General features: G+C 42.6%; 1 pseudogene; it reads left to right on the top strand.

Moving 5' to 3' along the window:
• The first annotated feature begins 1,601 nt into the window (after window positions 1-1,601).
• Window positions 1,602-2,593, top strand: LOC100423395 (pleckstrin homology domain-containing family B member 2-like; annotated as a pseudogene).
• Window positions 2,594-10,606: the final 8,013 nt, after the last annotated feature.

Here is a 10,606-nt window from a genome sequence, read left to right as displayed (position 1 = left end):
ATATGTGGTATTTAGTTTTCTGTTCCTGGGTTAGTTTGCTAAGGATAATGGCCACCAGCTCCATCCATGTCCCTGCAAAGAACATGATCTCATTCTTTTTTATGGCTGCATACTATTCCACAGTGTACATGTGCCACATTTTCTTTACTCGGTCTGTCACTGATAGGCATTTAGGTTGATTCCATAGCTTTGCTATTGTGAATAGTGCTGCAAGGAACATATGTGTGCATGTATCTTTATAACAGAACTGTTTATATTCCTTTGGGTATATACCCAGTAATGGGATTGCTGGGTCGAATGATATTTCTGTCTTTAGGTCCAAAAAAACCACTCTTAGTCGTGCCAGAGATTCTATGGGTCTTAGAAGCTCATGTGTCAGGAACTGTGGACTAAGACTAAATATATATTTTTATTGTAGTACATTGGCTCTGTTCATCCAGTTAGAAGAACAGCATTTCTTCAGGGGCATCTCAACAGAGATACGACATAGGGAAGGTACAGAATTCTGTATGCCTGGATGCATTGCGAGCTGGCCTAAAGAGATGCACACGGGTTCTTCCTAGAGGCTGTGGAGATGTGGTCCTGATTCTTACTGTTGGGTCCAGGCATTGGGGCCTGAAATTCCTACCACAGGAATAAAAAAAGAAAGTTCATTCATATTCAGATAGTTCTAAGCTGGTAAGTGCGTTTGTATTCAAACGCCTACATTATTTTCAAGGTGCATTAGCCCATTTATGTTTAATGCCTGTGGTTTCAACTAGCTCAGGGGCATTCTGATAACTGGAAAGAAAGCTGTTTACAAGGTGGTTTATGTCAGGTGACTTTGCCAATAAACCTGTCTTGAAAGGTTGCTGGAGGGATTATGTGAAACAGCATATCAAGATTCTAAACAGTGCCTACTACATTAAGTGCTGGATGGTGACTAAGACATACTCAGTCCCTCTCCTTATGATCCTTATGGTTTAGTGAGAAAATGGAAAAGTAAACACGTCATTTCATTCTCATTCTAATTGGCCAGGGTTGTAATGCAGAGTAAAATCTGAAGAACTCCTGTAAATTGTATGCTAAATTAAGCTTAAGTGAGCACATACTATTTTCTAGGGCTCAAGTCCAAAGGTTTCATTAAATTTTTCAAGGTCTCCTTGGCTCAAAGGAGTTTAATGATCATTCTTTAGAAGTAGATGAAAAGCACCCCAAATTATCTTATGAAACACATTATTTTCCTGTTTTCCAATTCATTTTCTGAAAGCTAGCATTACATTTTATAAAAGCCAATAAAGATATTTCAAAAGTAAAACTATAGGCTGATTTTACTTATGGTTATAGATGTAAAAATTCTAGATCAAATATTCACAAACCAAATGCAGTATTGCATTAGAAGAATAGACATTGGTGTGACAGTCGGAGCTGAGGAACCGCAGTGGCGTCTTTGCATTCTCCACTCTGGCTGGCGGGTGGAGAGATGGTGTGAAGAGTGGCTGGTTGCTGCAACACATTGCTATATTGAAGCTCTGGAACAAGAATTGGTTTGACCTGTGGTCAGATGGTACCTGACCTGTTGTGATGAGCAGACTCGGCAGAGTGTTGAGGATAAGGTCCACATGCAAGTGGAATGCCTCAGCATCCCCACCGGGCAGGAATGTCAGGATAGTCAGCCTCTGGATGGAAAGTCAAAAGACTGCATACTGCCAGGAGCGGTGGCTCACGTCTGTAATCCCAGCACTTTGGGAGGTCGAGGCAGGCAGATCACTTGAGGTCAGGAGTTCAAGACCAGCCTGGCCAATGTGGTGAAACCTTGTCTCTCCTAAAAATACAAAATTTAGCCAGTCATGGTGGCACACACCTATAATACCAGTTAGTTGGGAGGCTGAGGCAGAAGAATTGCTTGAACCTTGGAGGTAGGGGTTGTAGTGAGCCGAGATCATGCCACTGCACTCCAGCCTGGGTGACAGAATGAGACTCTGTCTCAAAAAAAAAAAAAAAAATATATATATATATATAAAATATATTGTATAATTTATAATAAATAATATTTATGCATTATATAATTATACTTAATATATTTATATTAATTGTATTAATGTAATTTTAAAAATAATTATATAATATATAATATTCTTATTAAAATATATATCGATATATATTTTATATATATGGAAAAAGACTGCATGCTGCAGATTGTTAGGTGAGATGGGAAAGCGATTAGTCTTTGTGTAGAAAACACAGGTGATTGCTTGGCCTGGAAATTTACACTCCAAGATTCTAGGACAAACACAGCCTATGTGGGCTCCACCGTCATGATTCATGAGACACCCGTGGTTTCCTCCCCCATGCTGCTCCAGCCACTGAGGAATAGGGCCGTGAGCCATACAGTGGTGTGTGCCCGCCAGGAACTCAAACTGTCTATGCTGCTAATGGACAGGCATATGCTGTGCCCTGCCAGGACTCCTATGCAGGACTTGATGGACAGCAGCCTGCTAACCAAGTCATCATTCAAGAGTGATATCCAGACAATGACAGTGACCTGGCACTGGGCATGTTGGTGGGAGTGGCTATGGTCATGGCCGTAGGGTCTCTGTTCTGGGTCTTCTAGAGGCTGTAAGATCTTGATGTGCATAGCTTCTGATAACCCTGTATGTAGTAATATGATTTACAGGGCATTTCTGTTTGTGACAAATTTTTTTTTTTTTTTTTTTTTGAGACGGAGTCTTGCTCTGTCACCCAGGCTGGAGTGCAGTGGCCGGATCTCAGCTCACTGCAAGCTCCGCCTCCCGGGTTTATGCCATTCTCCTGCCTCAGCCTCCCGAGTAGCTGGGACTACAGGCGCCCGCCACTTTGCCCGGCTAGTTTTTTGTATTTTTTAGTAGAGACGGGGTTTCACCGTGTTAGCCAGGATGGTCTCGATCTCCTGACCTCGTGATCCGCCTGTCTCGGCCTCCCAAAGTGCTGGGATTACAGGCTTGAGCCACCGCGCCCGGCCTGTGACAAATGTTTTTAACAATGATTTTAATCGTTCCTTTGAAAGTAGTGACATCATCATTGTAACTAATCCACGTAAGTACAACAGAGAAAGGTTTGAACTGTGGTATTTTTTTCTTTTTTTTTGAGACGGAGTCTTGCTCTGTCACCCAGGCTGGATTGCAGTGGTGCGATCTCAGCTCACTGCAACCTCTGCCTCCAGGGATCAAGTGATTCCCCTGCCTCAGCCTCCCGAGTAGCTGGGATTACAGGCACGTGCCACCACGCCTGGCTAATTTTCGTATTTTTAGTAGAGATGGGGTTTCACTATGTTGACCGGGATAGTCTTGATTTCCTGACCTTGTGATTTGCCCACCTCGGCCTCCCAAAGTACTGGGATTACAGGCGTGAGCCACCGTGCCCGGCCAGAACTGTGCTATTTTGTTCAAACATGGGCTCTCCAGGGCACTGGCTCATTCTAGGACCGTCCTTCCGGAAGTCTCAGAATACTTTATTTGAGCATACCTGTTTTGAAAGGGATTTTCTTTTTAGAGTTAGGTGTAGTGCTTAAAGGATAATTTGTTATCATGTTATGCCAGTAATATAGTGTTGTATGAGTCATGAGTGATTGTGGCAAGAAAATCTACAGCTCCTTTCCATTTAAGGTTTTCAAACCACAGACCAGAACTGGTTGCACGTTACCTTAGGAGTTGTAGATTGGTAAGCTTCCGGTTAGTTCTCCAAGGCTGTGGTGTGAGAGCCCCCCAATCTGCCTTCTGGGGCTCCACAGGCCCCCAGCAAGGGTAACTCCTCAGGACGACAGGGTACAGCCCGCATTTGAAAAACGATGCTTCAGAAATCTCCCTAACCCTAGCTTCCTTTTTTAATTTCTTTTTTTTTTCTTTTCTTTTCTTTTCTTTTTTTTTTTTTTTGAGACGGAGTCTCGTTCTGTCACCCAGGCTTGAGTCTCGCTCTGTCACCCAGGCTTGAGTGCAGTGGCACGATCTAGGCTCACTACAACCTCTACCTCCCGGGGTCAAGCAATTCTCTCCCTCAGCCCCCTGAGTAGCTGGGATTACAGGCGTGTGCCACCATGCCTGGCTAATTTGTTTTGTATTTTTTCTTTTTTTAGTAGAGATGGGGTTTCACCATCTTGGCCAGGCTGGTCTTGAACGCCTGACCTCATGACTCACCCTCCTTGGCCTCCCAAAGTGCTGGGATTACAGGCGTAAGCCACTGCGCCCGGCCCTTAGCTTCTTATTCTCAGGTTATTCTTGTATGGTTTTGGTAGCCATATTTGGAAAACATATCCCACATTAGGAATTGATTTGAGCTTCTGAGTTTTAGGGTTTTATCCTTTAAAACTTGGAGAAGCCAGAACAATAACAAACAAGCGTGTGGAGGCAGATTCGCTTTATTCAGAGAGAGCTATTCGAGTGTGTGTCTGCCTGGGTTTTGCATCGCTGCCTAAGCCTCCTTATAGCCTATTTTTCTACTCGTTGAGAGAGTAGTATTAGAAGAAAGGTGGGGGAGTGCAGGAGAGCCTTAGTTAGAGCGTTTCCATTTCAGGCCTTCTGGGGGGTTGGACTGTGGGGGGATTGCTCTCTCCTGTCCCTCTGAAGGCCCACAGGAGCGGGGCCCTGTGGCTGTCCACCGAGTACCAGGACAGACCATAGTTGAGCAAACTTGGATTATGGATGGGAAATGGGGCCCAGGGGCCCTCAGGACACACGGACTGGCTCAAGGTACCACTTGGTCTGGCCAGGACCCCAGCCTTGCTTTTGTTCTTGATCCCTACGTGATAGAGAAGCTTAGAACATGAAATTTTGAGCCCCAAAATGTGTGTCTCTGGAAAACCCAGTCTTGCCTTTCTGTCCAATGCTCTTATTTCCAATATTAGGAAGTATGTATTGCAAATATTCACGTTTCTGTTATTTCATGTTTTCAAGCTCTGAATTATTCTGGTTTTCTGTCCTGCATGCTTTAAACATGTGATTTTACAAAGGCAGTTTAGCTGAGTGAATATCTCTGCCCCACGCTCCATATGGTCCTGTTTTCCCTAACATACGTTCCAGGTAGCACGGACGCGTTATTTTACCCGACTAGTTACATACATGCTGTCTTGCTTTGCTGCTCAGCCACTTCCCTCTGAGGCCAACTTACGTAAGATTCCATATGAAACCAGATGCCAGAGAAACCGAGCGGTGACCACAAGTCTGTTTTTATCGCCAATCCTAGGGGACTTGGTGATATGAGATTGTCTGTTCCTAGCTGGAAGGATGTGTGTTTATGTCATCTCTGGATAGATGCAATGTATGCCAACGCTAGTGTCCATGGTTTAAAATGTTGCTTGGAGGATTTTCCATCCTGTATAATAAGAATGGCTTTGTTCAGATTATAATCGTTATTAAAGCTGTATGTACACTTTACTGAAAAACTATGAACAGTTTTTCATGTTGCACTGGTGGTAATTTTGGACTTGGAATTACTGGGAGGGAATTACAGGAACCAGAGAGTACTGACTTTCGCTGCCGAAATGCTCTCGAAGTAGACGTCTCCCTGTGCCCCATGGCTGCTTCTGGCTGAACCGGGTAAGATGTGGACTGAAGCTTGGGCACCCGTGTGTGTCCCCTCCCCAGTCCCCACCCCCAGGGGGCCAGCCTCATTAGGCAGCCATAGTTGAGCCTGGAAATTCACTGTCATTAGTGACTTGATCCTGGTCTGAAATGCATACTGGGGATAAGGTGGGCTCAGATACTTCATTTTCTTGGCCACAACTCCCACATATGCCAACATTTTGGTAGTCTCAGTTTCTCAACGATGTCCTTTGTTTACAGTGCTACGCTTAGTAATTCCAAGTCAAAAAGTGAGTGAGTTAGAAGAAACTTCTGTTCAGTTCTGAGTAAGCATTTTACTTCCATGTGTAGCTTTTTTTTTTTCTTGAGACAGAGTCTCGCTCTGTGGCCCAGGCTGGAGTGCAGTGGCACGATCTTGACTCGCTGCAAGCTCCGCCTCCCAGGTTCATGCCATTCTCCTTCCTCAGCCTCCCGAGCAGCTGGGACTACAGACGCCCACAACCTCGCCTGGCTAATTTTTTGTATTTTTAGTAGAGACGGGTTTTCACTGTGTAAACCAGGATGGTCTCAATCTCCTAACCTCACGATGCGCCTGCCTCGGCCTCCCAAAGTGCTGCGATTACAGGTGTGAGCCACCACACCCGGCTTCCATATGTACTTTTAAATAATGATCCATACCATGAAGAAGTTGGCCATTGACATTACCTACATGCTAATCTGATTGTGCTTTTAGCTCTGTTTTTTTCATTCCTTGAGTCAACTTCAGGGTCTTGGATATTAAAGAGAAGAGGGAGAACTGTGGTTAATATCTTGGATCATAATTTGTGAACAAGGCCAGACTTCGCCCATTTTAGGCCATCCAGGACTCATTGTAGCACCTGGATCATAAGAAGATTCTCAGTTGAGACAAAATGACCCAAGTTTATTTTCTATATCAAGTTTTGATCCTGCAGAATATTTCTTTTTCCTTCCCTAGTGTATGTAGGTACAAGCCATGGAATGCAGTTCCACTTTCTTCCTGGAACTGACCTTTTTGTGATTGCTTTCTGTCTCCAGTATTCTCTTGTGTCTACGGAACTGATTTTTTTCCCCTACATATGCAAATTATACGTTTGTAAGCTAAAATGTCAATATATTAAAGTGTTAACATTAAAGCAAAAGAAAAAAAAAGAAGAATAAATACCAAGATTAAGTAGATTTATTCTGGAATGCAAGAATTGTTCAACATTTAAAAAACTATAAATAATAATCAGTTACAGTAACAAAAGAGAAAACCTGTAAGATTATATTAATAAATATTTAAAGGCATGTGATAATTCAATATTCATTTCAGAGAAAAACGCTACCTAAATATAAGATTTGCCAAAACCCAAAAGCAAATATCATGCCAAGTATTACAGAACAAAAAAAGTTAACTGAATTAAAATGAGGAATAAGGCAGATACACTTGTTATTTCCACTTATTTATTACTCCCACATTGTTTTGGAGGCTCTAGGTAATGCAATAGAAGGTGAGATGATTTGCATAAATATTGAAAAAGGAAAGGACAATACTAGAATCAATAAGTGAATTCAGCAAGTCATTTGGACTTATTTGTCCTTTGCTGTTATTTATTGAATGATATGACATTTTAAGTAAATGTAAGTTTTGTGTTTTTACATTAACAGATTTAAAAATCCTTTCCTTTAAATTTAGGATTTTGCATCTCTGCTTAGAAATGACTTCCTCATGCTTAGAAATGACTTCCCGGGATTTCTTCTAGTAGTTTTATGATTTTATGTTTAAACATTCGATTCATCAGGAAGTTACTTTTGGCTTGTGAGGGGAAATTGGGCTTAAGATTTATTTATCTTCAAAGTATTTTATTTATTACATGACACACTTTTTCCCATTGATTTGAAATGCCAACATGGCACAAATTTCATTCTAGCATGCAGTTGGGTCTGTTTCTGGACTCTGTACCTCTGTTTTCTGCTTTTGCAGTTTGAAGATATTTTCATTATTGTAGCTGCATTTTATGATTTACTACCTGGAGGAGTGAGTTTCTAGGGAGAAATTGTCAGCATTTTTAAATAGTGAAGGGAAGGTACTAGCAAGGAGGTTAGTGATGTTACACAAGGGTGTATTTATTTGTTTTTAGAGATGGGTTTGTGCTTTGTTGGCCAGGTGGTCTTGAACTCTTGACCTCTAGCAGTTCTCCTGCCTTGACTTCCCGAAGTGCTGGATTACAGGCAGGAACCACCATACGTGGCCAGAAGGTTTTATTTAGATGACAGATCCCTGAAGAGGTGGGGTGGGGAATAAGGGAGGTGCAGGGGGTTGACAGGGTAGTGGGGAATGGTTTCCAGGGCCAGGTTGGGGTGTTAGCCTTGACCAGGAGGAAAGGTACTCTGACACTGTGAAGAGACAGAGAGAGGGAAGGCTGGCGTTAGCAAGCTCACAGCCCTTCCAGGAGAAAGACCCTTCATCTTGCTCCTAATGCTGGTCTTAGGTAGCCATATTTTGTGACTGTGAGTCCCTGTCCATCCCAAGCATCCCCAATTAAATCAGGAAAGCCCTGTTACCGGAAAGGGGGCCCCATCCAGTCCCCAAGAGAAGGTTCTTGGATCTCGCACAAGAAAGAATTCAGGAAGAGTAAAGCGAAAGCAAGTTTGTTAAGAAAGTAGAGGAATAAAAGAATGGCTACTCGGTAGACAAAGCAGTCCCTAGGGCTGCTGGTTGCCCGTTTTTATGATTATTTCTTGGTTATGTGCTAAACAAAGGGTGGATTATTCATGCCTTCCCTTTTAGACCATATAGGGTAACTTCCTGACATTGCCATGGCATTTGTAAACTGTCATGGCACAGGTGGGAGTGTTGCAGTGAGGATGACCAGAGGTCACTCTTGTCCCCATCTTGGTTTTGATGGGTTTTGGCTGACTTCTTTACTGCAAGCTGTTTTATCAGCAAGGTCTTTATGACCTGTAGCTGTGCTCACCTTCTAACTCATCCTGTGACTTAGAATGTCTGACCATCTGGGAATGTAGCCCAGTAGGTCTCCGTCTTATTTTTACCCAGCCCCTATTTAAGATGGAGTTGCTTTGGTTCAAATGCCTCTGACAACCAGAGCATGGCAGCCATTCCAGAACAAGCAGACTGTGAAGTGACGTGACATGAAGAGCTCTTTTCCAAACATGAGGAAGAGAATTCAGTCAGAATCTCTAGTGTATTGATTTGCTGGAACACTCATTGCCAAGTTCTAGATTTTCTTTATGTGGAAAACACAGACTCACAGTGTGAACAAAGCAAGTTTTAATGCTTCCCCGCTTCCTCCCCAGGCCCAGAGAGAGTGAAGGAGAGCAGCGTTCCTGTCCAGAAGTGGGTCAAGGATTGAAATTTCTTACCACTGGCTTCAGGAGCTGGCTCTCGTCAGGGATTGCAGGTCCTAGAAGATGCTGGGTCTTACCTGATGGAATCAGAAAGTCCAATAGCTTGGTCTCAGCGGGGCCTCAGCCCCAAGAGACTGAGTGGATGTCCTTTTCCTCCAGACTGCCGGGGGCAGCAAATTCCATATGTATATTTTGCTAAAATTTTTCTTCCTGAGAGTTTACCTTCATGCAGATCTTCCTGAAGGGTGTTTTCCCTGGGTCTAACCCCTGTTACGAAAGCAAACGGTAGACTGGGCGCGGTGGCTCACGCCTGTAATCCCTGCACTTTAGGAGGCCAAAGTGGTCTCAAACACCTGAGGTCGGGTATTTCAGACCAGCCGGGGCAACGTGGCAAAACCCCGTCTCTACTAAAAACACAACAAGCTGGGTTTGGTGGTGGAATCTCAGCTACTCTGAAGACTGAGGCAGGAGAAAGAACGGCTTGAACCTGGGAGGCCAACCTGGGCAAAAAGTGAGACTGTTTCAAAAAAAAAAAAAAAAAAAAAGAAACGAAAGCAAACGGCAGCAGTGGGTGGGAGTGTTGAGAAAGTGAATACTGATGGGCTCTTTTGCAAACCAGAGAGGTTTCAGTTGAAGGAGGAAATAATCATGTTGTTTATTTGTTTCTCATCTGTCAGCTAATCAAGTGATTTGTTTCAATGACAGATGAACTAAGAAAGTTACTTATTTCTAGTGGTAAAGCATTCACAATAATTTTATCTTATCAGTAAAACAGAGAAGTTGTTCAGAGAATTGAATATCATTTCTATGCCCAAATTCCTTCCCATTTCTATTTATTTATGTGAACAAGTTTTTCACAGCTGTATATATATATATACATATATATATATATATATATATAAACGAAAATAGGAATAAAATCAATGCCAACTTAGTCTCAGGCTATCATCTACAGATACATTAAAAATTGCAAAAACACTCTAAAGTATTAAACAAATGGTACCATTCACTTTTCAGGAGCTTCATTGTCAATGTATTTCCTTTATATTTACTTTCTGTTTAATGACTTAAAATATGTAATATTTAGGTACTTTGATCAACTGTTCACTGAAAACAATGGTAAAGATAATTTAATCCAGAAAAAAATTTAAATACCTTTAAGATCAAAGTAAATAATTTTTTTAACTTTCAGTTTTTTAAAATTTCACCTATTTTTGTTATAGAAACATAAGGAAGTTCAATAAAAGACTTTTAGACAGAAAAACACATTCCATTAGAATACAATTCTGTAGGGAACGTGGAAGGGCAGAGGTCCGGAGCCGGTGTCTGTGAACTCCCTTTGCCCCCAGGCCCTCAGGCCTTGCCCTCCATACTGAGATTTAGAGGCTGGAGGCCCTAATGACTGCTGATCTCATATCAGGTGAGAGCTCATCTCCTTGATGACAACAGGCATCATTAAGCCCTAATTACTCAGGCCACAGGAAGCTGGTATCTGTTATTTAAAGGAAAACAAAATACATTTTCCTTCTTCTTTGGCAGAACAGGAAGCAAGGCCATGTGCTGAGAAGGAGGAGCCAGCACAGGGTGGAGTGGTGAAGGGCCGCTCTGCCCTAGCAGCGTCTCAATGGTGAGCCTATATGTATTTCCCACTGGGCACAGCAGAGCGTCAGGGATTGAGGGGTCTGTGTGTGTGATTTGCTTAT

This window comes from Macaca mulatta, chromosome 18 (assembly GCF_049350105.2).
Source record: "Macaca mulatta isolate MMU2019108-1 chromosome 18, T2T-MMU8v2.0, whole genome shotgun sequence".
Lineage (NCBI taxonomy): Eukaryota > Metazoa > Chordata > Mammalia > Primates > Cercopithecidae > Macaca > Macaca mulatta.
Note: the sequence above shows the minus strand (reverse complement) of the source record. Positions and strands in the feature narration are given on the sequence as shown.